The 25,326-nt window shown below is 37.3% G+C and overlaps 1 long non-coding RNA gene across 1 annotated transcript; it reads right to left on the bottom strand.

Moving 5' to 3' along the window:
- Positions 1–223: 223 nt before the first annotated feature.
- LOC147320974 (uncharacterized) lies at positions 224–25,244 on the bottom strand. The gene is made up of 3 exons (XR_015131162.1): positions 25,146–25,244; positions 24,776–24,841; positions 224–1,268 (listed from the first exon to the last, which is right to left on the bottom strand). It is a non-coding gene; the product is annotated as an uncharacterized LOC147320974 (long non-coding RNA).
- Between the last annotated feature and the right edge of the window lie 82 nt (positions 25,245–25,326).

The raw sequence follows: 25,326 nt of genomic DNA, 5'->3' as shown, positions 1-25,326 counted from the left end.
CACAAAAGGAATTCAAAACATTGTGTTTACAGCTTAAGCATCAATAATCACGCCTTTCAAATGATTCACTGAGGTTTCATCCAAACAACTGAAGGAATACCTGCACAATTATTCACTTTTCAGCAGAGAGGCAGAGACAGCTATATCCACAAACAGCATCTCACAAGTCACAATATGAAAAACTGAATCTCACAAGACTCCAGTATGTGTTTTTATTCCACTTTATTACAAAAAATGTATAAATGAACATTTATGTTAACACTCACCTGCTTCTAATGTGCAATCAATTAGAAACAATTACAGGTGATTCCAAAATCTACAGTTATCTTAAAAGCTTCTGACAGTTTTTCCAGAATGTACCCCACCTCTCACCCTGTGACAGCTGCTATGGCCTCCAACGTGCTGATAAACGTATAAAAGTGTAGTTCAATGGGAGTTCGGAAATACAACAATGTTTCCTTAGTCCTTTGAAATCAAACACCTGTGAAAATGACCTGCAGCTGTTAGTGCAGTTACCGACATTAATGACTAGATAAAGTATAGGAAATTATAATATAGTATAATATAATAAAAAAAGCACAAAATAACTTTATGTAGTGATGCTGTCCAAAACATAGTAGAAGAACATGATTGGCTTCACTGAAACAAAGCAGCTTTGAGTTACACGTTAGCGAGGTCTTTTGCATACAGCTTTTTCTGTCATTTTAAAAAAAATGGCTACACGCGAGGTGTCACGCAACAACTCGACTACATAATAAACAAATAATCATTAACTAATCCAAAAGAGGTCAGGTTGATGACACCCCCCGATGACAGCTGCTCATGCATAACACCTTTTGTTCGGTTTACGATGTTGTAGTTCATGACTTTTTGCGAGTACGAAGTCCCGCGACAATACGGCATCAGCAGCAGAAGTTTAAACACATCGTGTTTTAAACAGTCAAAAGCTACACCATGAAGATACAAAGAGGGTGTGCGAGCTTCTGTGGTTTCAAACCCGAGACTGGAATACCATCTGGGAAATAAACCACACACACACATACACGCAAAAAAAGATGTGAAACTATAAGCACAGACTGCAGACTTCATTTTTCTGTATGTTGAAATGAACATATATTTTTCTAGACATGTCTTTGTCTGTTTCCTTCTTTGCTGAAGGCATAGTTCCTTTGTCGATAGACAACCATCAGACTCTGTCCTTCCTTTGTCTGATCTTCGATGTAGAGGTGAACCATGCCAGGGCTACTTTTGATCCACTGAAGATCATCCTTTGAAAAACACCAAGACCAAAACAAAACAAAGAAAACGAACAAACAAAAAGGGGGAGAGAGAGAACAAAGAATAATGATTAAATACAATTCCAGCTTATCTTAAGGCAAACGTCCAACATAAATGGCATACATTGACTCTATTTAACTTAATGTATAAACACCGACAACACAAAGAATCTTTTCCATGTTGCCAGTTATGTCATGCAGGCACTATTCATGTTAAATCATGTCCACGTGAATTTAACTGCTGTCGTTGTGTTCAGTCTCTAAATGATGAAAAGATGATTTGAACCAGCAGGAATAGCAAAAAATAAATAATGGCATCTGCTTAGTACCAACATAAACCTTGTAATGGCAAAACAAACACTTAGAGGTCAAAGATGGCGCAATGACAAGTCAAGGCAAATAAGAAAAAGCATTTAGCAAGAGGCAGATATGGTGTAAGTAATGCGTTGTTATGCATTTGAACCTAGATTTTCTGCTGGGACTCCTGACACTATTAGCTCCCCGGTACAACAAGGAACAGTATCTATGTTGCATTCAGTCCAATTTACACAAGCTGGTAAGCTAAATTGCCTTTGCAATTAGTTAGCATTTAACCAACAAACGTCAGGGTGACTGGTTATATAAGATTTGTACCCTTTTTATTCAGGTTTCCTACCCACAAAATTTCCAGTTTCGGTGCAGACACATAATTTAAGGAATCACTTTATAATGTATCAAGAACTGAAAGGTTTCAGTAAGAAAGTGGTGAATCTAATGCTGATTATATAGGCAAAAGGTTACACATTATTACAGTGTAGAGACCTGTTTAGAGTGGACTAATTATCATTAGTTGAATATTATTTCCAAACTGTGAATGTACCAAATATTCTTTTATTTATTTACAATTTGGTAAACTGAGCTGAATAGGTGCTGATTTTATCAGGACACCCATGCTGAACATCAAGTTTGCTGCTTTCGAAGCACACAAACAAGACGCACTACCTTCTAACAAACGCAAACCTACACCACAGCAGCTCACTCTCTGGGCAGTATTTACTTTTAAGGGGATTTATTTGTATTTTCTATATATTATTTTGTCCCCTTTGTTCTTTTAAAACACATTTTAACAAAGTGTAAAGTGTTTATTTGACTGGTTGAAACCCATTTCATATATACTAGACATAATTTGAGCACAATTATTTTTTTTATTTATGCAGATAGAGTATGTGTGAAGCATACATTGCATTGTTTGGTAACATTTGTTTAAATGATTAGTAATAAATATGAAGTGAAAAAAGTTTGGAACATGTTTATTTTGTTTAAAATATATACTTATTCAGGAACATTGTACATGCATTAGTTAAACGGTTATAACATTCTTTTGGAAGGATGTTGCTGCTTCATTTCACAAACCCTGCGTATCTCTGTTAACATGAGCGTCTATCTCTACATCTCGGGTATATCCCGGAAAGTACGGGTAAATATGAAGCTTATCTTCTGAAAGTCATGTTGGCTTTTTACTAACATAATTAAATATCAGCAAATGACTTAATCGATCTCTCTACAAAAATATTTGGGTGAAAGGCAATGGAAAAAAATGGCGTTCTTATCTTGCCAGTATGACAGATCATTAACGACTCTTACTTGTTATATACGAGCGTAACTACATAATTCACTTCGTGCTATCGCAACACATGACCTCTTGTTTGTTCTGCTAGTTCTTATATACTTTGTTTACGTAATAAAAGTGGAAAATGTAAAACTTTCTGTCAATTGTTGACCAAAACATCATGTTGACCTTGATGATCTTGTTGAATATAAGACAAATCTTAATGGATTGTTAACATGACCCCAGTCTAAACATAGATTTACCAGAATTAATTGAAAGTGCATCGTGCATACAAAGAGGAAAAAAACAGTAGTGAATCACCAGGTGGGAAGGTTGTGCATTTTTAGTTTAGTTCCTGTTACATGACACCATTGTGATTTTGTCTAAAGCATGCGGTTCTCTTTATTGTCTGCAGTTCTTAAATAAATGCTTTTTCTCTTTGTTATCCCTTTAGAAAAGCTTAAATATGTCACAGAAGCACAGTCAGTTTCAATAAAATGTTGATACCACTGACTGTCAAGGGTATGGAAGCTTGTTTCTGCCACTGAAAAACATTTTTTCAATACATAAGACCAAATTAAGCTTATTATGTCAAAATTTTGACGTCTGAGAAAATGACTCAAAATTGAAGAGCTAACTTGAAATTTTTGTGATCTAACCTTAAATTTTGACACACGGATGGCAAAAATGCTTTTATTCAAGACAACTCTAGAAGCACCAGATGGCAGATATTTTAATTAGTTAATTTAATTGGTTTAATTTTAACAATTTTAGGAGCACTGTGGCACAGTGATGATTCAGACTAGTGAAAGGCAGCTGAAGGAGAAGTGATGGTTTTGACATAAAGCTGAAAAAAATTGCTTGTGACTGTTCGAATGAATGTGTGGAATCATTGGATAAATATGAGAGTTCAGGAGAAACTTCAGCCTAATCTAAAACCTGGCTGATTTATTACAAAGTATATAAAGTCTGTGTGTAAAAAGTGACCAATAAGATGCGCAAAAAATGAACACAATTCATGTTTCGCTTCTGTTTTAAGCTGCACAAATGTAGATAAAGTTAATACAACATTAATCTAACATACATCAGATTGAGGCCACAAACTCTGTCTGTTGAAAAAAGCAAACTGGTGCCATGGCTGGCTGTAATACCCTAAAATTTCAGGCGATGACTCACTGGCAACCATAAGAGCCACATCAGGTGCAAAATAAGATAAATAAGCTCTTTGGTCCACCTTTGGAGAGCACATTGGAAATGTGCTTGCCAAGAGAAAATGGTTTGTGTTGGGATGTTAAAAAAAAGATAAACACTAAAATGTGCTTAAAATTCCGATCACGTGCTAAAGAAATATAGGCGTTAACACTGTCCCACGGCCAGGAAAGGGTGTAGCACTCAGGGAGGGATGCAGACGATGCAAAACTGTTCCTCCCTACATAGATGACACGGCCATGAAGAGATCTAACATGCAAAAACCGCAAGAGAGGGCCGAGGGGGGAGGGGACTGTATGTGTTGGTAATACACTTGGTGAATCTCTGGTGCTTTCCACCTAACAAGTATAACCATTAGACTTGTTTTGTGCTAATTTTAATGATGCTTCATCCTGAACCACTTTTGAGTGAAGCTCAACCAAAGTTGTTTTTTCTCTTTTCTTTCTTTCTTTTTTTTAACGACACAGATGTGTTTGTGAAGTTACTTCCTCAAAGCACTTGTAGACACATGCATACCACAATAACCAGCAGGGTAAAATCAAGCTGGCTTGGCATTTCCCTAGGATTTTCAGTCTTGTGACAAAGACTAATATCACTCAAACATTAACAGTTATTAATATTACAGCGAAGCAGCAGTTGTTGTGAAATCAATAAAAATAAACCAATTCTTAGCAGGTTCTAATATGATTTAACTGAAACCTCAGATGAACTAAAAAGCATGCAGCATAACATGCTGTCATGCCAAAATGCAGAAGCAGTGTGTGAAAAACTAGAACTGTAGAACCAAAGAGGGCAAGTTGCAGCCCGGTGCTGCTAGTCAAATGCGCTTGATTAATTAATTAAAGTTGTGGCATTTTGCTGGTCTGGAGTATTCAGGTGTGTTTCAAGATATCAAAAAGGAAAGACGTCAATGTTTAAGTTTGTGACAGTTAATTTAACAAAGGCTGAACAAGTATGGCTTGTTTGGAAAGGCTGCCAGGCGAAACCGCCTTATCTGAAAAAAGAACCTGGGAGCACAGCTGAAGTTTGCAAAGCTGCATCTGAACAAACGTTTTTTGGATAGATGAGACCAACGTGGAGATGTTTGGCGCTAATGTACAGTGCCACAGTTAGAAAATACAAAGCTTATCAGCAGAAAAACACTTCATAGCACACTTCACGAGGGGTGATAATTTGGGTTTGGTTTGCAGCCACAGAAATTGGCCACGTTGCAGTCCGTGATTCTGTAGGCAAATGTTAGGCAAACAGCAAAAGTCTGGCCGAAAACTCGGTCATAAAACAGGAAAATGGTCCCAAGCACATCATCAAATCCACAATGTGAGAGATGAGAAAGAAAATAATCAAGATGTTGCATTGCTTCAGGTAAAATTCAGACGTTGGTTGGACTGCAATGCTGCGGTGGGACGTTAAGAGAGCTTGCCTGCAAATCTTAATCAACTGAAGAACGCTGTAGAGAAGAGCGGGCCAAAATTCTTCCATAATGATGTGAAACACTGATAGAGTCGCACCGAGTAGCTAAAATTTTTTCTACCAGCTACTGAACCATGTGCTGTGCTTAGTTTTCCACACACTGCGTCTGCACATTGGCTTCGCTGTTGTGAAACAATGGCATGATGTAATATGTCTTGTTGTTAATCTGAGTTTGTATTTAATATTATTTAAATTTGGTAAGGACCTGATGAATTTTTACGGTCTCCTGATTGACTCCTGAATTTAAAAGGGTGTCCATTCTTTTTACTATGACTGTATAGTAAGAGTAAAAGCCAGATATTTTGAATTAGTTTCACAAGTACAGTAGAAAATAGAATACGTAATATTCTAATTTTAGAAAATTTAATGTTATGGCAATAATGAACACAAGGAAACGCAAACACAGGAAGTCCCATTGCACAAGCATGACAACTCACTGTCTGATAGTGAATTATATGAAACAATTATTTATCTCCAGGTTTACTTCATTGCAGCAAATTCTCCAAGATTTTTTAGTGGTCGATAAACAAACTCTAGCTGTCCCAGCTCAAAGTTTTTAGGAGACCGTCTTGCATATAGGGTTCGTAAAAAAAGCAAATAAGAGACACAATTATCCATGTTTCAGAAGGATATACGACGACAGCGTGCAGAAACTTGTTTTGTCATCTATAACCCGTTGTGAGGAATTTAGGCAATGTTTGATCATTATCTCTTTTTCTCTCACTGATTACTGCTTTTCCAGTTTTGTAGTGTTCATATTCTTATGAATATAGATAAATATATGTGTGACGTTTTGTCTTTCTTTTCAATAATCTGCTTAATACACATAAAAATAAGTAAATAGAAAGATTGGCAAAATGTTTTTTTAGGCTCAGGATGGAAGACAATCTGAAAAATATTTCCTAATTAATGCCAGAATCTGTGCTGTACCACTCACTCACACACCGAGGCTCAGAAAGCTTGTGGTGTATTTGAGTAAAATGAGACCAGGAAATAAATGATCTTATTCTGCTTAAAAGACTTTTATGATGGTCAAGATGGTTTGACCACAAGTCGAGTGCAAACATTGTAGGTTATGCAGGTTATTGACATTTTCCTAGTACTTTTCCCTGTGGGTGTGGGTGAACTCAGTAATATCCTCCCAACCAAATTCATAACTTGGAGGCACATATACGTTTTTTCACCACCGCTCATAACATAAAGCTGCAAACTGGAGCAGATAAATGAAGCCAATGTAGACTTAGTCAAAATCACAGCTGCTCAGATGGTCATTTGAAGCTCGCTCTAAAAATAACCCACCCTTATGTTAAAACTTAATAGGAGCAGAATAGAACTTTTAATAAATATTTACACCGGCCATAGAGACTAAAACATTTTTTTATGTTTAATCACTATAGCCCTACAGGTGGTGAATGCTTATATAAATTACATAAATTGTAGTGGTGTTTTAAATTATGGATACAGAGCAAATATAAAACCTGCAGATTTTTGATGTGGCCCTTGAGGCCTGGCGTTCCCCATCCCTGGTGTAACTACTGGGGGTGCACTAGACTCCTTGTTTAAGTATCATGCCAGATACCATGAATCAAAGCGTGAATTATTGATGCTTGTAATGTTGGTGCCTTTAAGAGCATTTCTACTTCTTATTTTTTAAAAATAAATGGCTTGAGGTGAGATTTTTTTGTGCTGAATGAACTACCATTCTTTAAAGACATGCTAAAACGTATTTGTTCCATTCAACAGTTTGGGTGAACATCCGTTAGGTGATGACTGTCTACACAGCTGATGGTAAATACATCATAATGATAAGGAACCCCCATAATGTCACTAACTGAATTATATTTTCTGGATTACATTTGCATGACCTCACAGAAAAATTACTAAAAGAAATTTAAAACTCATTCTTATCAACAGATCAACCAGTGCTGCTGAATGTGCCACTGAACCAACTGTTGTGGCTGCTTAGACAGCTAAAAGTCTACACTGTTACAGAGAGAAATAACATTATAGAAGCATGTTCACCAGCTTTGTCCATGGCCACTCTCAGAGCTGTGATTACATCAAACCATACAGATGCACCTAACAGCTCTGACTGTTTTGATTGTGGGTGTGACCCAGCAGCTAAACAGTGTAACACTGACTGCATGTAGCAGTTGTGTGGGTGCACTGCTGGCTGAGTGTAATACAATATGTTGTTTACACTGATAAAACGGCATGTGAAATTTATTGCAAAGGATGCAGAAATAATCCAGAATAAACCTCCAAACTATGGCCTTTTGTGGGCTCTGTAGAATTATACTACACAAAAACAGCATTAGCATTACTAATACTACAGTTTAAGCCATCTTGTGTTGGTTTCCTTTGATTGCACAATACAGCCTTTTCCATAATTCTCGTATTCTGGTTCCAAATTTATCAAAAGATAAATAAAATAATTCCTAATAAAAAAAAACAAACAAAGAGCAAATCATAAGTAAATAGGGCTTGACTGTATCAACAGGAGGTAAAGTGTTGCAATGTTTGCAGCTTTTTATACTCCACCTATTAAGTCACTCTTTGCCCTGTGTTTGTTACTTTCTAACAGGAAACTGCGTCATTCAACAGTCAGTCAGCTTTCTTCCCTCACCGTCTAGGTTGAATGTCTTAGTTTTCATTTTTTGTTTTTTTTTTCCAATTCTCATTACACCGTGCCTCTGAAAATCTGCTGTTGGAGCTATTCAGACATGTAATGATGAGCTCCATGCATATTTTGCTTAATTAACTGCCCCAGTTCTGTTATCTTTTCTTTCAAATCATCAGCCGTGATTCATATGAAAGACATAGTGATTTGACTCACAGACATAATACGGAGTTTCTGTAAAGGACGAATGTTTTGAACATTCTTTGCGTCAAACAACCCACACCGTACACAAAAGAATTTGCAGAGTTGCCTCAGGGAAAAGTCGTGTGTTTTTTCTCATAATCTGGATCAAGTTGTTACGTAAAAAATTGTCAAGTTTTGTATTCACATAATCACGCCGCAATAGAGCTTCTTTTCATTGTGAGAATTAGGTTACTGTAGCCGTTGAGGAAGTCCAACATTAGCATCTGCGGTTGCTGCACAGTTGTTATTTGATCCCCCTCTCAGCAGTGTAGATTCTCACCAGAAAACATAATGTTTGGTCTCATAAACACTACTGTAACTGCTGTAAAATCACCAGCATGCTTTGCATGCCTTTGCAGAAAATAGAGGTTGCATGTTGCAGATAGATGAATTCTACTTCTGTATTGCTTTGATTTAAAATGACAGTGATTTTGTACAAATAGCTACATACATGTACACTCAATAGTGATTAGCCTACTAATGAAATCATTCACTTGCGTTTTACTCCACCCTGTACTGTGCATGTTCTGCATTATAAAAAAAGGCGCCAGATTAGAATGAGTTATAAGTTTATTTATTTAAACCAGGAAGTGAAACTCCTGAGAGCAAGAATCTATCTTGCACGTGTTCCACTATGGGAAGAACAGGCAAAAAGCACGAAAGTTTTAAAATCATGACCCTTTTGCTGTTATGCAACAGTGTTGATCATGACCCACCTTACTGCCAGTGTGCACAGAATTTGCCCTTGTTAATCACATTTTTAGAAATATTAGAAATAATAAATGAACTTTTAACTAAACAGGGGTGTGGTACTCCTGGATTAATTAAATCTTTAGTACCTGAAGCCTGAAGACAAAAGGAGAAAAGCCAAACATCTGTAACACGGAACGAACCAGAGCGGGTGGATTTTCAGGTTTGACGATGTCAGCTTGTGTGGTTTAACGTCAGGATTAAGCTCTCTGGTGGAACGAATGCGTAACATGCATACCAGCCCGAAGAGAAAACACAAATGGATGATGGTAGAACCGTCATAAAAGTTGAAATGATTGACATGGCATTTGCAATTAAAGGTGTTCTTGCATGAGTTCAGTTACTTTGGCAGAAATTGAATTCCCCAACAACGACAAAGTGTTTCTTGGGAACAAACTGCTCTTATTAATGTGCAAATGTAAAAATGTAGGTCACTGATGCTTTAAACTAGAACACACTCGTTACACAAGTGGCTTTGTTTCTTTAACAAAAAAGATGCAAATTAAAAGAAATAGTCATCGCTGATCAGACATCTTGAGCTACAGGCTGGACTGTGTGCCAGTGTAGTGTCTGATTTTTAAAAGGACGTCACCTCTCGCTCCCAGTCGGTGTCTTTTCAATTTGGGTTTCAACTCTTAGTAAGACTTTGAAGCCAACAAAAGAAACAAGTTTTCAGCAGTTAAGCATTAGTTTCACAGTGAGTCAAACTGGAAGGCTCTGCTGTCTCATTACATGATACTGATAAGTCACACACATTCCAAAACAATCACCACTCATACTTGGAGTATCCTCTGGAAACATTTGCTCCACCTAATTTTTGTATGAAACCAGTGAAACAAGATGCAGGACTAAAATAATTTTAAGGTGCTCGATTTCAGCTCTATGTAGGCTTTGGAGTGTTTGTTACATTAACCCAAACAAACCATATTCTCTGCAGCAGAACTGCTTACAATACATAATCTAGAAGACAATTTGGAGGAACTATATTGACATAACTTCTGTATCCCAGCACTCGTTTGGCAGAAGTTGTTACTTTCATTCTGAGCAGCTGAAAACAATAGCAGGAAGCAGAAGGAGTAGATGGCCAACTGGTGGGCTTATCGTTGTGATCCATGCTCCATGTTTTAACATCCGCTCCTAGAAAATAGCTTGGTAGAATAGATTTTGTTTTCATCATGCACTGGATTAAGATTATTTTTTAGATGATTTAATGTTCTGGTGTTGGATTAGAGAAATCAGAGCTAAAAGGTATTTCCTGACACTTTCGGGACACAGAGCTAATAAAAACTGAGCGTGTGTAGTTATGGAAGTATAATCCCCATTTGGCGTCACTGGGTTAAGAATGGACTTGAGTTGATCCTAACCGTTTATGTATATAGACTACTTTGGCTGCTCATTACCTTAAACATCTAATCAGCTAATCACATAGCAACAGCTGTTTGCCCATTGCAATGCGCATGTAGACATTGTAAAGATTGGGATCTAGTGGGTTTTTCTCACACAACCGTCTCTCCAGTTGAATGGTCCAAAAAAGAGAACATACTCAGTGAATGTCAGAGGTCAAAGGTGAGAGGATAATGACCAGACTGCTTCACATTGAAAGGAAGGCAACAGTCACTCAATTAAACACTCATCACAACCAACCTATGCATTGGAGCACAGGTGTCCTGCAGGTTTTAGATGCGTCCTTAATCCAACACAGCTGATGAACTCCTCAACATGTCTTGAAGTTCTTCAGATGCCTGGCAGTGAACTAATCATATGATTCAGGTGTGTCGACCCAGGGTGAGATCTAAAACCTGGAGTTCGACACCCCTGCAATAGAGCAACACCAAACCTTTATACAGATTTGTTACAGCAGCAGAAGACCACACTGTGTGGATCTCCTGTCAGTTAAGAGCAGAAATCTGAGGCTACAATTCATGCAGGGTCGCCAAAATTTCAAAACAATTCATGAAAATGTGTGTGATGAATCCAGATTTGTTCTGCAACATTGGGCTGGTAGGGTCAGAACTTAAACTACGAAAGCATGGATTGTCCTGTCTTGTATCAGTGGTTTGCGCTGCTTTGTGATGGCACAAAGCTCATAATCATCTCAAACAGTTTTTTTGAACATGATGTTCCCTGGCATTCAAATAGCCTCATCAGATCTCAGTCCAATAAAACACCTCTGGGAGTGGTGGACCAGGAAATTTGCATGTGCTGCTGACAGATTTGCAGCAACTGTGTGATCTTGTAACCAGTACCAGTATCTGTTGAATCTATGTGATGACGATTTAAGGCACCTTTGAACATGGGGTCCAACCTGGTACAGGCAAGGTCCCAAATACACATTGGATAAAGAGGCTCATATATGTCAAACTACATTTAGTAATATGAGCTAAATGTAATTAGCTCATATTACTAATTATCTGATTCCAAGACAATTTTGAAGTAATTTAATTTGCCAACCAAATTGTAGGCTCAAAGAGAAATAAAAAAATAAAATTAAAACACAGCCGCTTCATCTACTGTTGTCTAACATAACTAGAGACCATATGTTGTGAATAACATTTGGCAACAACAAGCAACAAAGGAAAAAGTAACTGCTGGTGATGTAAAGCGGACACATTGAAGTTAATTATAAATATTTAGTGGGCTACTTAGACGTCTGGACTGCAGAATTTGTCCCGGTAGCGATGCCTGTTTAAAGATTACCAAAGTGCCTGACCTGACCTACTTGAACAGTTGTGAACTCTAGTATCTTGCGTTTCACACCTTTTAACAGCACAGATGGTGACTGATGTATTTGTCTTAAAAGGTTCATTCAAGCCTGTATGCTGAAGTACAGACTACTGTGTAACTTTGGCCTCAAAGCAGACTCAAAGTACCTAATGCTGGTTGCTCTTTAGACTGTTTAGATTGTAGCAACTACCCCAGATTCTTACTGTCTGTGAGCTACAGAGACAAGTGGTGCTGCATTTTGCTCAGATAAATATTTGGTTTTTGTTATTAACTGTTTTCCCTTTGATGCAATTTCTTTCCTTCCACCATTTTCAGTTAACATGTTTTCATCCTGTCACATGAATCCTCAGTTTTTAATGATTTAATATGTTGTAAACTTGTCTCATTGACTTGACGGATAGTTTTATTCTCTGTTCTTCTATGTATGCATGTATGTGCATATGTGGGTGACCTCCAATGTTTTGAAATGCACCTAAAATAAACAATATTTCTAATTATTACTATTGTTACTATTATTACTATGCAAAATAGAGTTTTGTTAACCAACTGCAAAAATGCACAATTAACATAGTAAACTTTTTAAAAGTTTCTCAAAGTACACTTGCTAAGATCATGAAGCACGTTTTGGGATCAGATCATGATAATGTGATGCCAAAACATGTAGGTTTCTCCCTAACCTAATTCAAAACCTCCAAAGCGGTTCAATACATCAATATGTACATGAAGATAAACTGATGAATGAACGTTCACCTATAAAATGTTTATTATTACTTTGTTTATTGTCTCCTTTGTCTTTTTTTATTGCCTTTCTTCTCTCTCTCCATTTCCTTTACCTTAACTGCTAGTTGACTTTCCCGAGCTTGGCTCTGCTGCAGGTTTCATCCTATTAAAACATAATGTTTTAATGCCTCGATACATGCAGTCATTTGATTTCAATCTTTATTATTCTAAGATGTTTACCGTAAAATAAAGATAATAATAACAAAGTGCCCCGAGATAACTGCTGCAAATTGGTGACGTATGAAAAAAAACTGAACTTTGGTAGTTGGTCACATATGCAGAGGAAGAAAGACTGCTCTGAGACTGATTTATGCACGCTGTGGGTATGCCGGTGTCTGTGAGTGAGTGGATGTGGGTGTGTGTCTGATAGAGATAAGGAGAGGGAATGAAAGAGCGACTGTGTGTTACAGAGAGTGAAATATTGGTCGGCTGATTTACTGGAAACACCAGAACTGCCTGTGGTTTCATTCAAACAAAAGATGATTGCAGTAAACCTTCAGGATACAACACCCTGTAAAACGAAATACGAGCCATATCATCTCCCAGAGTTTAATCTAAATCAGACAAGGCTTTACATTTTTATGATATCCAGTTTAACCTTTAACCAATCAAGTGGGTCAAGTGGGATCACAACAGACTGGAAAAAGAAGTGCATGTATACTTCACTTATATCAGCTACGGCTAGTAAAAAGTTGCTAAAAACTGCTGCTTTAAATAAGGATATTATTAAACGATTACAGCTACTGAGCAGAAAAACTTATCGCTAACTTCTGCAATTCTGTTTTAAAAACATATATATTATTAGTGTATATTTTTTGAGGTAAATCAAAGACTAGGTGGTGCACAGCCATGGTGGTGAGCAGGTGGCCTCTGTCATGTCACAGGAAGAAGGCTGTGGGTTTACACTTGCTAGCCGGTTGGTCCCATTTTGTGTGATGGTTGTAGGTGTAATGTAAGCAATGTAAGGTGCAAAGCTGTACTCTACCTCTTGCCAAGTGTTAAATGGGATAAAGCTCGGTGTGACAGAGTTTACAGACAAATATGAGTGCTCTACACATTTATGAGGTGCCAAATAGCAAAAAAACAAACAAAAACCCCTTAAACTCTGAATCTGTCTTCTGTGCATCCTTGGCCTCAACACCATGCACGGATAAAAAAAGGTGCAGGTGTTTAAAAGAAATTTGCATTTACCTGGACGTTGAACCAAATGATCCACACACAGATACGATTGCATACATAAAGACTACTGGTGCATCTCAGAAAAATTAGAATATCATGAAAAATGTTTGATCAAGAAAGGGAACCTTCCTTGTATTTAGTAAGTATTATATCTAAAGTGAAAGATTTCAGGTAGGGTTTTTTTTGGCTTCTGTTTTAATTTTAATGATTAAGTTGTATAACTAATAAAAGTCACAAAGTCATAAAAGTCACAAATATGGTACCCATGAATATTAGAATATTGTGTGTACAAGTAAATTACTGTTCAAACAGTATAAATACTGTGTATCACTCAGTCTAGTCCAGTTGAGGCAACCACAATCACGGGGAAAACTGCTGACTTGACAGTTCTCCAGAAGATGATCATCTACACCATCCATAAAGATTATAAGTTCCAGAAGTAAGTCTATTTATATAGCACTTATAAAAAACAAGTGTTACACAGTATAAACTATAACAATTAAAACCATATAATTGGATAAAACAATGTAAAAAACAATCCTGCACAGGTAGGTCCTCTTTTTTAAAGCTATCAACAGTGTCCACATATCTTAATTCCAATGGAGGCGAGTTCCACAATTTGGGAGCCACATCCTCAAAAACACAGCCCCTACCTGGGCCGAGTTACCGGCAACAAGCGCTGATCAGCTGTCCTAGCACTTAAGAATGGATGTAGTAGATGTGGGGAGGCATCTGACCATGAAGAGCGCTGAAAGTAATCACTGAAATGCTAAACTTACCCTAATTTAAAGGGGAGCCAGTGTAAAGAAAACACCAAGTTGTCAGAGGCACAGATAAGAACTTCATTTCTTTCAGGCATGTAAAGACAAGACACTTATCTCCCATCCAGTTCTTTATAACATTAACGTACTCCTAGGGGGCAGGTAGTTTGGCACTATTCTGGGTTTTGAATGACACATACAACTGAATATCATTTGCGTAACAAAAGCAGCAACAAAAGGGTCGTTGCTGAAAAAAGTCTGCTAAGGTGCATCGTTGATTTGCAAAATAGAAATGTGTTCATTTAACATGAAAATCTGTTGGTTGAATTCAATTTAATCAATTTCATCATGGCAATGTGTGGCGTGATTAAATAGTGACTAAGGTTGATGTCAGCGCATGAAGAGCCACCATCATTTCTAATAAAAAGGAAATCCTGAGCCAGAGACAATGCCAAAAGCATCTAACCTAAACAGAAGAGGAACTGGACTGTTGGTCAGCGGTTCTAAGTCCTCTTTTCAGGTGAGAGTATGTTTTGTATGTAATTTGAAAATCAAGTTCCTAGAGTGAGGAGAAAGGGCGGAGAAGCATGTCGCAAGTCAGGTGTGAAGCTTCCCCACTCTGTGATAATTTGGGGTGCTATATCATCTGCTGGTGTTGGTGGTGGTTCGTCCACTGTTTTATCAATCCACAAGTCAAAGCATCCATCTACCAGGAGACTCTAGAGCACTTTATTCTTCCATCTGATTCCCTATCCAGCAGTACTTAGCACCTCCCTACAGAGTCAAAACCATGACCAAGGGTAGCTGTTCAAGTTATTACTGCACTTGACTGGCTAGCCAACTCACCTGACTAACCCATAGAGAATCTGTGAAGTGTTGTCAAGAGTAAGCCGGAAACACCCAGCTCAAAAATATGCAAAAGCTAAAGGCTGGTATGAAAACAACCCGGACTTCAAAAACATCTTAACCTAGCCTCCATGCCACATCACATTGAAGCTGATGCCATTTCTAAGGTTGAATGAAGGTTCAATTGGATGGCATTCAAAATTAAATAAAAAAGCTTCCATCATGGTCTTCATTCATGTCAATGCTTGTTTACATATTTAATAATATTTCTCAGTGCCGCAGTCTTTCGAACAAAGCGGTAAAAAAGGAAAGTCTTTCTTCATCTCTATTTCCATCTTTGCATTAAAATTCAAACACGTTCATGCGTTAATATGAAATATTCCTGTTTTTAATTCTTGATGACCAACTTTAACTTTTTTGTTTTTTGCAGATTTACACTCCTTATGCTTACTAGTCATAGCTATAGTTATTTAACACAATTAATTACACATAATTGCACTTATAATAACCCAACAATATGATACATAACACGATAATAAAGGTGAGTTAGTTGCATTTCAATAATTTTAGCATGGTTAATTTCAGTATTAAAGGTACTAATACTCTCCAAATTCTCACAGGTTACATTTTCAAAGATGCAAAGTTTGCACTGGAGTACTTTTTATATGCCAATATTTCTAATTTCTAATAATTCATATTGTTTCTTAGTTTTTTTCTTTTCTTTCTTCACTTTTATCTAATCCCAAACAGTCAGGGTAGAAGGACTGTCTTCACGAGTCTGGTTTGAATAAACGTTTCTTTCCCTTACTGTTGCCGGGGACTTGCACAAAATGGATTTTTGGATTATTTGAGTCTTTCTCCACGCAGCTAGGTCTTACTTACAAAGTGCCTTAAATAAAATAAAATAAAATTCAATTTAATTATACATAACACAGAGAGAGAAGTCACGCAAGCATTCATATTCAGTAGAATCACATCCTGTTTGACTGTCATACCTTTGTAAACAGGAGTTACCTGTATGCCAAAAAAGTTGACGATGTGCAAAAGCAATCAAGTGTGCATGTGGGTGTAAAGGAGTGGGTGCATTGTAGGCATGGGTGACAGAGATAAAGAGATTTGGATGGAGTGAGGAAGGGTAAGACAGTGTGATAAGCCAAGGCTGTTTTTGGCTGTCTTCTGGCCACATATTGGTTCGATGCTTTATAAGCTTCTGTGTGTGTATGTGTGTATGTGTGTGTATGCACATGCATGTTGTTTTTTGGTTGGGAGGGTAGCTAAATGAGTGAAAGAAATGAGACAAAGGAGAAGGCAATTTACTAGAGTTAGCTCATTTACTGGAAAGACCAAAATCCTTTCTGTTGCTTTTCTCTGTCTCTTGCTCTCTCACACAGACACACAAAGGAAGTGGATGTCATTTAGTGGCAGGATGATATAGCGCCCATATTTTACCACATTATGTTGCAAAATAAATGCTGCTCTGCCCAGTCAACAGGTGGATGTTAATCAATAGTCACATGTGGTTACCATAAGTGAAAAACATCCTGATGACTTCTTTTCTTAGGAGTGCAACTCACAATCAACAGTGCACTAAAAATAGTCATGTTAAATCACAACTCAAACAAGTCATCTATCATGAATGACTTATCTCTTTGAGACTACCATCATCTAAAGGCTTACTATGCCATGTGGGTCTTCTCAATAAAGTTATATATATGCCTTCTACAAGAAAATGCATGTTTTTCTGCAATCGTTTCTGATAAAGTCACACAGATAAACAGAAACAGTGCTGTGCTAAACAAAACAAGAGCAAAATGTGGTTTATTTTGTTAGTTAACTTAAAATGTTAAAGGCCTAGGAGCAGTGACAGCTGGTGATCTCCAGAGGAGCAATACCTTCTTCCTGTAATTTGTCTGTTTAAATTAATGATACCAGCCCAACCTGCATCATCACAGATTTTGTGTGTGTAATGCCAACAACTCTCCATTAAGGTGGCATGCAAACAGAGAAAAAAATATCTTTTGTTTTATGAGCCAGGGAATGCTGTTATTATCCAGCCTGCCGAGCTGCTTTAACAAACACGTATGTGTATTATAGTGATTGGCACGGTAAAGCTGAAAAACAATCTATGCGGATGTAACAGGGTGTAAACCGTCTTGGACAATTTTGGCATTCCTGAGCATCAGGACACGACAGCTCCCAAGGAATGTGTTGCTTAAGAAGTTCCTCTATATTCCTCGAGAACATAATATCTTCCGCACACTTCAGGATCCATTAGACACATTTACCACCGCCCCAGTGACTGAATGAACTTTTTCCCTATTTTTGCAATCCACTTTCCAATGTCTCCAGAACCTTTTCGTGATATCAAATCTACTGCTGATAAAACATAATAGTAGTAAAAAAAATTTTTTTAAAAATGTGTCAGCATGAGAATGAGATCAAGAATACTTTGATGTGATGTGCCAACTTTGAGGTCTTGGTGTAAGCAATATACACTCTTTATTTGTGTTCGAGCCTGTGTGTACAATAAATATCCCATTTACCCGAAATCACCCATCATTCTAAATGTCTTTGTGCTGCCGTGCCATCTGCTGTGGGTGTGGCCACAGGTGAACAAAGTTGTTGCTATGAAGCCAAAACAGCAACAACAAAGACAGCAAACAGGGTTAAAGATAAACATGAAGGTTTAAAAAACAAACCTCATAGTTTTGTTTGTTTGGACATAGCAGACATATGTGTTATTCTTTGTCCTGGATGCTGTTAATGTTAGCCTCAGGCTGGATGCCTGAGGCTAACATTAACAACTGTGAGTTAATCCCTCCAAATATATTTTTTAAAATATGTATTTCCTTAATGTCAGCCAACAGTAGCGTGACATTAAAGAAATACACTTTATCATACTCTGAAAGCATAGCAAATTAATGGCAAGTACAACTTTTTATTTCTGGGTGTGCTGCAAGAGAACCTCTACACATGCAGTTACACATATGTGATTAAACAAACCCCAATAACTGAACCCAAAACTGCCATCTGTGACAGATGTCAAGTAATTCCAGAGCTAAAAGTTGAAAATATGCACTGGATAATTCATATAAATGGTCAGATAAGCGAAATAAAAGTGGACGAACACCCAGTGCAATAAAAAAAAAAGCACCTGCTGAGTCAAGCCCTTTTCATGGTCTGTGTCAGCCTCAATGTGACCTGCTCTAAACTGGAGGCTCGATTTCTCTTAAATCACGTGACTTGAGAGAAGCAGATGCTTTGCATTTTTGTCCTCTGGCCAGTAGATGGTGCTGCTCAGAGAGAAGGCGAGGCATTTCTAATAAATCCGCCTGGAGTTGGGAAGTCAGGCTTCACCTTTCATGCTTTCATTTGAACTGTGGTTTAGCCGCAGTGGAATGTTTTTTGTTTTTTTTTTGCTTTTTTTTTTGCTTTTTTTGCACCAGGCTTTAAAGTTTCAGCTTTGTAAGAAGAAGCCACAGAAACCACAGCATCAAAACAAAAACTCATCTCAAAGCATTTTTTGCAGGAGAGTTGCTTTTTGGGGGGAACTGAATGCTATTTTTCCTCTTTCTTTCTTTCTTTCTTTCTTTCTTTCTTTCTTTCTTTCTTTCTTTCTTTCTTTCTTTCTTTCTTTCTTTCTTTCTTCTTCTTCTTTTAAATAAACCACTTCTTTTATGAATTATCATCTTTAGTGATGATGAGAGGAGCTCACGGACTCAAGTTTACTCTCTGCTCATCAGATATGGGTAACATTATACTTGCAAACGACCCTCTGCATTTGAGTGCCCGACATCCTTGCATCACTACACACTAGCTTAGTGGTCTATAAGATATCACAGAAAAATGACACAAAACAGAAGGAGGGTATGATTTTTCTATCATTCCATTACAGCAAACTAAAAAAAGCAATTAAAAACCCCACATAAGAAACAGTGCAAAACAAACTCTACCCGAGTGAGTTACTGGCCTATTTGAGATTGCGGTCCTTATCTCATAGGAGGAGATGTATCACCAAATGTTGAGACCTGAGAGTTGGTACACATGTATTTTTTACTGTAAGAATCATAGTATTTATGACTCTTTGCACACGCAATGCCAGTTAGCAAGATCATAAATGATTAGATAACATGTTGTTTGTGGTTCAGTACTTCTAGGTGAATGCCACCCACTCACTGCCAGCTGTTTGTAAGTCGTGCAGTCATGGTTTTACTAAACGAGTAATGATCAGTGTAAACCCTTGAATTTGTGACCATACTGGGATTTAAAATCATGGCATGCAACACACTCACTCATTTGTGGTGTGTCTCTGAGTTAAGGTGTCATACCACTTAGCAGTGCACATGAACATCAAAGAGAACTTAAAACTTCTAGGGTTCAAAAAGTCACTCAATACTGGCATTTTCTTGGGTTAAGCATGCTGCACGTTCACAGTTAAATAATGGCTAAACTTTTGGATTGTTACCACAATGACTTATTCAGTCCTCCTAGGTGTCACAAACTTAAAATGGAACCCCCCCCCCCCCCCCCCCCCGATGGCTGCATGTTATCTACATGAATTATCTGATGACAAGTGTTGAAGGAAGCATTCCACTTCAAATCAGATTATATGGAAACCAGACAAAAGCATACCTAAAGCTTAAGTATTCTTATGCCGTGACGCTGATACACATAGTCTGCTTAAGTTAAAGTGTTGTATTTTGCCGCGTTAAATATATTTTGCCTACTTTGAATGCTTTTGGAAGGCTTTCAGAGCAGAGGGTTTGCCTGGTGATAGCATGGAGAAGTTTTTTTCATCTTATGTTTTTGCTACAAGAGTTCCTGTAACTCTGTTATGTAAAGGTCGCTGCTGGCAGGCTGGGTTCAAAGTAGCACATCTATCGCTGCTGTAGTTCAGTCGATTCATTTCCTGTTTTTAATGTAGGACACTCATCATGCTGCTCTGCAGACTGATTGTAATAAAACAAAGAAAACTGTATGCTCTAAGACTGCTTTTATGTGGCGAATTGTTGCCTTGTACATATGTTAGCAGACATGCAAAATATAAACGTCAGATGATTAGCAAACAAGGGCAAGTACTCAGCTCATCATTAACACTCAAACCACAAAACTTCCTTTTCTCATGCCATAAGCAGAACACAGTCACCAAAGCCATTTTAACTAGGTCTCCAGTGCCACCTACTGGTTATTAGTGATGTTGTGGTTCTTTAAGTCTTGACCAATGGTGACATCTGGTGTTCATTTATTAAACTGCATGTTTGGCCTGTGAGGTTGATGAGTGGCACAAACAAACAAACATTTTGAGACTTTTTAGTCAAATTGATAAAATTTATTCTAAATGTACTAAGAATTTAAAATAAATGTATCAGCATGTTTTGGTATGCTTTAGTGCTAATAAGTGTTGGAATACAAATATAAATGGAATGTTATGTTTATAGAAAACATAACCTATCAAAATAATTAAAGGAAAATAATTGGAATTCCGATGTTTTGTGCATTTATGTGTCAGCAGTTACTTTGTGGCAAACCTCATGGGGGGGGGGGGGGGGGGGGGGGGGGGGAGATATACACTTTTTTTGGCTTGTAGCTTTTCTTCCAAGAAATTATTAAAAATATAAAAAAATGTTTTCTGTTTTAATTCTTTTCATTTGTCTGCATCACAGTCATTAAAGGTCCAAGTTATAAAATCGATGTAATGGATTAAAAAGTAGAGTGGTACAGTGCGGCAGTTATTTGCACTTTTATGCCACAGCAAGGTGTTCAAATCTACTGGCCTTGGTCAACCCAAGCATGTTAAGTTGACTGGTGATTCTAAACTGGGTGCTGGTGTTAATGGTGCTCTGTCTCTCTCTGTGTTAGCGAGTTATACAGCCAACCTGTCAAGGCTATACCCCATTTCTTCCCTTTTTACTGCTGGCATAAACTTCAGCTGCACCCGGACGCTGAACTGGATAAGTGGGAAAAAATGGATGGACGGTGTAGAAAGTGCCAAAAGTGTCAAATACTCAAGTGAAAATACTTCAGAGTAAAATACTTCTATACCTGGAAGTAAGACGGTAGTACTATTTTGAAGCTTTCAAAACTTTTGTAAGTGATAGAATTAATCTAAGTAAGTAAATACAATGTCATGAAAGTTCCTGTGTAAGTCCAGAAGGGAAAAGCACTCAAATGGTATGCCACCTAACTAAAAAAAAAAAATCATCCATCAACTCTGGGGCTGAAGCCTATCCCAGCTGTCTCAGCACGAGAGACAGGGTACACTGTGGACAGGTTGGCAGTCTGTCGCAGGGTTAAACAATCCAGGAAAAAAAAATCAGCCAATAACAATCTATTTTCCACTTTTAGACTGCAAGAGCTCTTCAGCTAGCAATCTATGAATTTTAAACCAAAAAACAAACAAAAGATTATATCTCTATTTTCCACATTTCCTGGCCAAGCTACATAGCCCTGTAGTGGAGCGAGCAGCCAAAATATTAAACTCACTCTGTTATGTACAAGTTACAAAAAGACTCAGTTATAACTGTGTTATAATTCAGTGTAGCATCCTAGTTTGTTTTGACAGCAGTCTGTAAGTGTCTGGGAACTGTAGAGACCAGCTGCTGGACTTCTGCGAGAGGAATTCTTGCCTGTTTTGGGACTCTAGTTGCTCAACTGTCCAGGGTCTTTGTAATACTTTTCATTTCATAATGGTCCAAATGTTTTCAGTTGGTGAAAGGCCAGGGCTGCAGGCAGGTCAGTTCAGTAAACAGATTTTTCCACAAAGTCATACTATTGTGATAAAAAAATACTTCATCTGGAAGGGAGTATATGTTGCTCTAAAAGCTCTAAAATATACCTTTCAGCACAGCTGGGGCCTTACAAGGCATACAAGCTGCCAATTTCATGTATCCACATACCATCAGTTATGCATTCAATGTTACATTTTGTATTAAACGTGGGACATTGTCTAGCTTTAGACATATGATATATTTTCTGTGTTCTATTGTGGATAAAATATAGGTTAATGAGATTTGCAAATCATTACAATCTGTTTTTATGTTTTACAGCATCCTATTTTGTTGATTTTCTGTATATGTATATGTGAGTTTTTCACATGGTGCCAAAAACGGTGTACTTTAGTAAACAATATATGCAAAAGCTTTGTTTCATAGCCTTAAATCCTCGACCACTTCGTCTACGCAAAATATTTTATCTAATATAAGATGAAATACACAGTTGTGTATATCAAGGGTGTAGATTTGGTTTTGGCATTGGTGGGGATGGATGATTCAACCACCGAACACTGCCCCGTTTCTTTTCTTCTTTTTCCTTATCGTCTTTGCGTCTTGATAAAAAAAGGAGAAATATACTTGCCTACATATGCTATTTTACATGCTTTTAAACCATTTAAAATTTCAATTCATAGTTTTATATGTGAATTAGTTCAGTTCATTTTTATTTTAAACATGTACATTCACAATCATTACAAAATATCATTCCATTTTTTTGTTTGAAAAGGAGTAGACAGAAGTATACACTTATTTGTCCCGACCCCTCTCATTAATTTAATTTAATTTTAGTCTTAAATTAAACAAAAATATGAATATGAATTATATAATGTAAAATTACTATTAAACAAACGACTAAGTATTTTAGACTTTAGTTTACTTCAGCCATATTCCATATAAATCAGGTATCATACAAAAATAAAATTAGCTTCAAATACAGTAATGACCCACCAAGTCATCATCCAATTTCACCTGTGATCTTGTGTCACCATTGCTCTCTGAGCTTTGTGTTGGTTCTTCTGTCACCTGACAAATAGGACATACATGACAATAAGAATAAAATGTGTAGCTGCTTCAGTGTTTCTGTCAATTTGTGCAAAAATACTTTCTTATATCTATGTTGTTCCTTTTCCTGCCATGCTCCTCTCCTCCTTGCAGGTCCTTGCAGCGCAGGCTTGCCGCTGCTAAAACTAAACAGAGCTCCCTGAAAGGCACAGCCAATCACATTGGCCATATTTGTCACATGAGGTAGGACTCCAGGAGAGAACGTAATTTAACTCTTTCTGCACCGCTAGGTGACTGAGACGTTGACAGATCGTTTTTTTTCTTTCTGCCGGTTTTGTTTTTCTTTACTTGAAGCGATTAAATTATTGGTGGGGACAATTCAATAATCGCTGGATACTGGTGATGACATGTCCCTTCCGTCCATGCCAAATCTACGCCCTTGGTATAAATTATTGTTATATTGTTATTGTATATATTGTTCTTAATTATTTGTAACTTTTTTTTAATTACAAAACAGTAGAAATTCGCATAAATCTAAACACTATGCTTAAATTAATAAGCGTAAGTTAAACACATTGAATATTTTTGACATATTACAAAACGAATAAAAAAATGAAATAGTTGACTATGGCGACAACTAGCGGTTAAATATATATAGTACAGCTGTACAAAAAGTATTATCTAAATAGGGGATTGCCTGAGAGCAGCCATTTAAACAGTCCCAGCTATAGAAGATTTACAATACAAACCCAGAGGCTTTTTCCTTGGAAACTGAAAGAAACCTATGAGATATTCTTAATATATTGCTAAAAAAAACCCTTTAAGATTAGCAGTGTAATGAAGGAATAGTTTGATTCAGCGGTTTTGCTACTTAAGGGCCTAGGAAGCAATTTTCCGTCTTTCCGAGAATCTAAAGAGTCATACTGAAAACAGATGTATGTGTCAGTCAAGATGTACATAAAAGGCACAAATGTTTTCATTTAGGCCTTTGTGGATTAAAATATTAAAGTGGAATTAAATACTGAGCACAGTCAATAGTAACGAATAAATACTCTTTAAGATTCATCACCGAGGGGAAAAGATGGGGCTGGAAAAAATAGTTCACCTTCTGTCTGTGAAGCATGACGATCCCTACCTTTTGGTGTTCCTTTATTCATGTTTTGTTTTCTGTGCATATCGTGCATATCGCGTTTCTTTATAATTTTCTAATGAATAGCACGTCAAGAATTGACAGAGAAAGTTGCATTGATTTCCGATTTCATATCTGTTAAGTGATGTAAGCTCCAGCTATTCCAGTTACATCAAGGCTGTAATGAAAAAACAGAACTGCCGCCATCTGGGGCGAAATGATGCGAGTATGCAGATTAAAAGAAAAAACTCACCTCAACATGTGCCTCCATCAATATATTCCGCATAAAAGATGAAAAAAAAAATCCATCCATATATGAATTAAAGCTCGAGTGGATTTGAGCAAAGAATGAAGCAGTTAGCTTGTGTGTTCGGTTTCACTTTTACTTTGCTCGGCCCTTCAGGCACAATTCCTACGCAAGACTTACCAGTAACTCCGATTTGCGTTCATCGCTGTGGTCAGTTTTGTTCTTGCAGCTTCCCGAATCCAGCTTCTTATATACAAACAGTCGATATTAATTATTTTTACGTTTTGTAATAAAATGTAAAACAATTACACTGGTTTACATTTAAATCGTGCCGTCGCATCTGAATTGAAAGCGAAATGCTGGCGGACTTTCCCCGGAAACTGATGACGCTTCATTTTAAAAAAACAAAAAACAAAACGCTTATTTAAAAAACGCATAAAACTCTAGCCAACACCGCGGCCTTTTAAAAGACGCGCACAAAATAATTAATTAGCAGTTAACTAATGTCAACGATGAAATGTGTCAACAAAAATATGTACAAGCATCTTACATCACACACTGTGTCCTCACACAGCCCCACGTAGCCTAGGCGTCTCATTGTCGCAGTAATAATAGCCTACTGCTGCGACACCAAGGTTTCCTGGATCTTTTGTTTTTGTTCGTTGCCTCCAAGCGCTGGTGAAAGCACGCACATTTTTTATGTCTTATTCAGAGATACCTATGTATTATCT

The sequence above is a fragment of the Aulonocara sp. 'chitande type north' Nkhata Bay genome, linkage group LG10 (assembly GCF_057382095.1).
Source record: "Aulonocara sp. 'chitande type north' Nkhata Bay isolate Kocher_YH1m ecotype deep benthic linkage group LG10, A_spYH_male_GT1.1, whole genome shotgun sequence".
Lineage (NCBI taxonomy): Eukaryota > Metazoa > Chordata > Actinopteri > Cichliformes > Cichlidae > Aulonocara > Aulonocara sp. 'chitande type north' Nkhata Bay.
The sequence above is the reverse complement of the archived record's forward strand: the minus strand, read 5'-3'. Positions and strand labels throughout refer to the sequence as shown.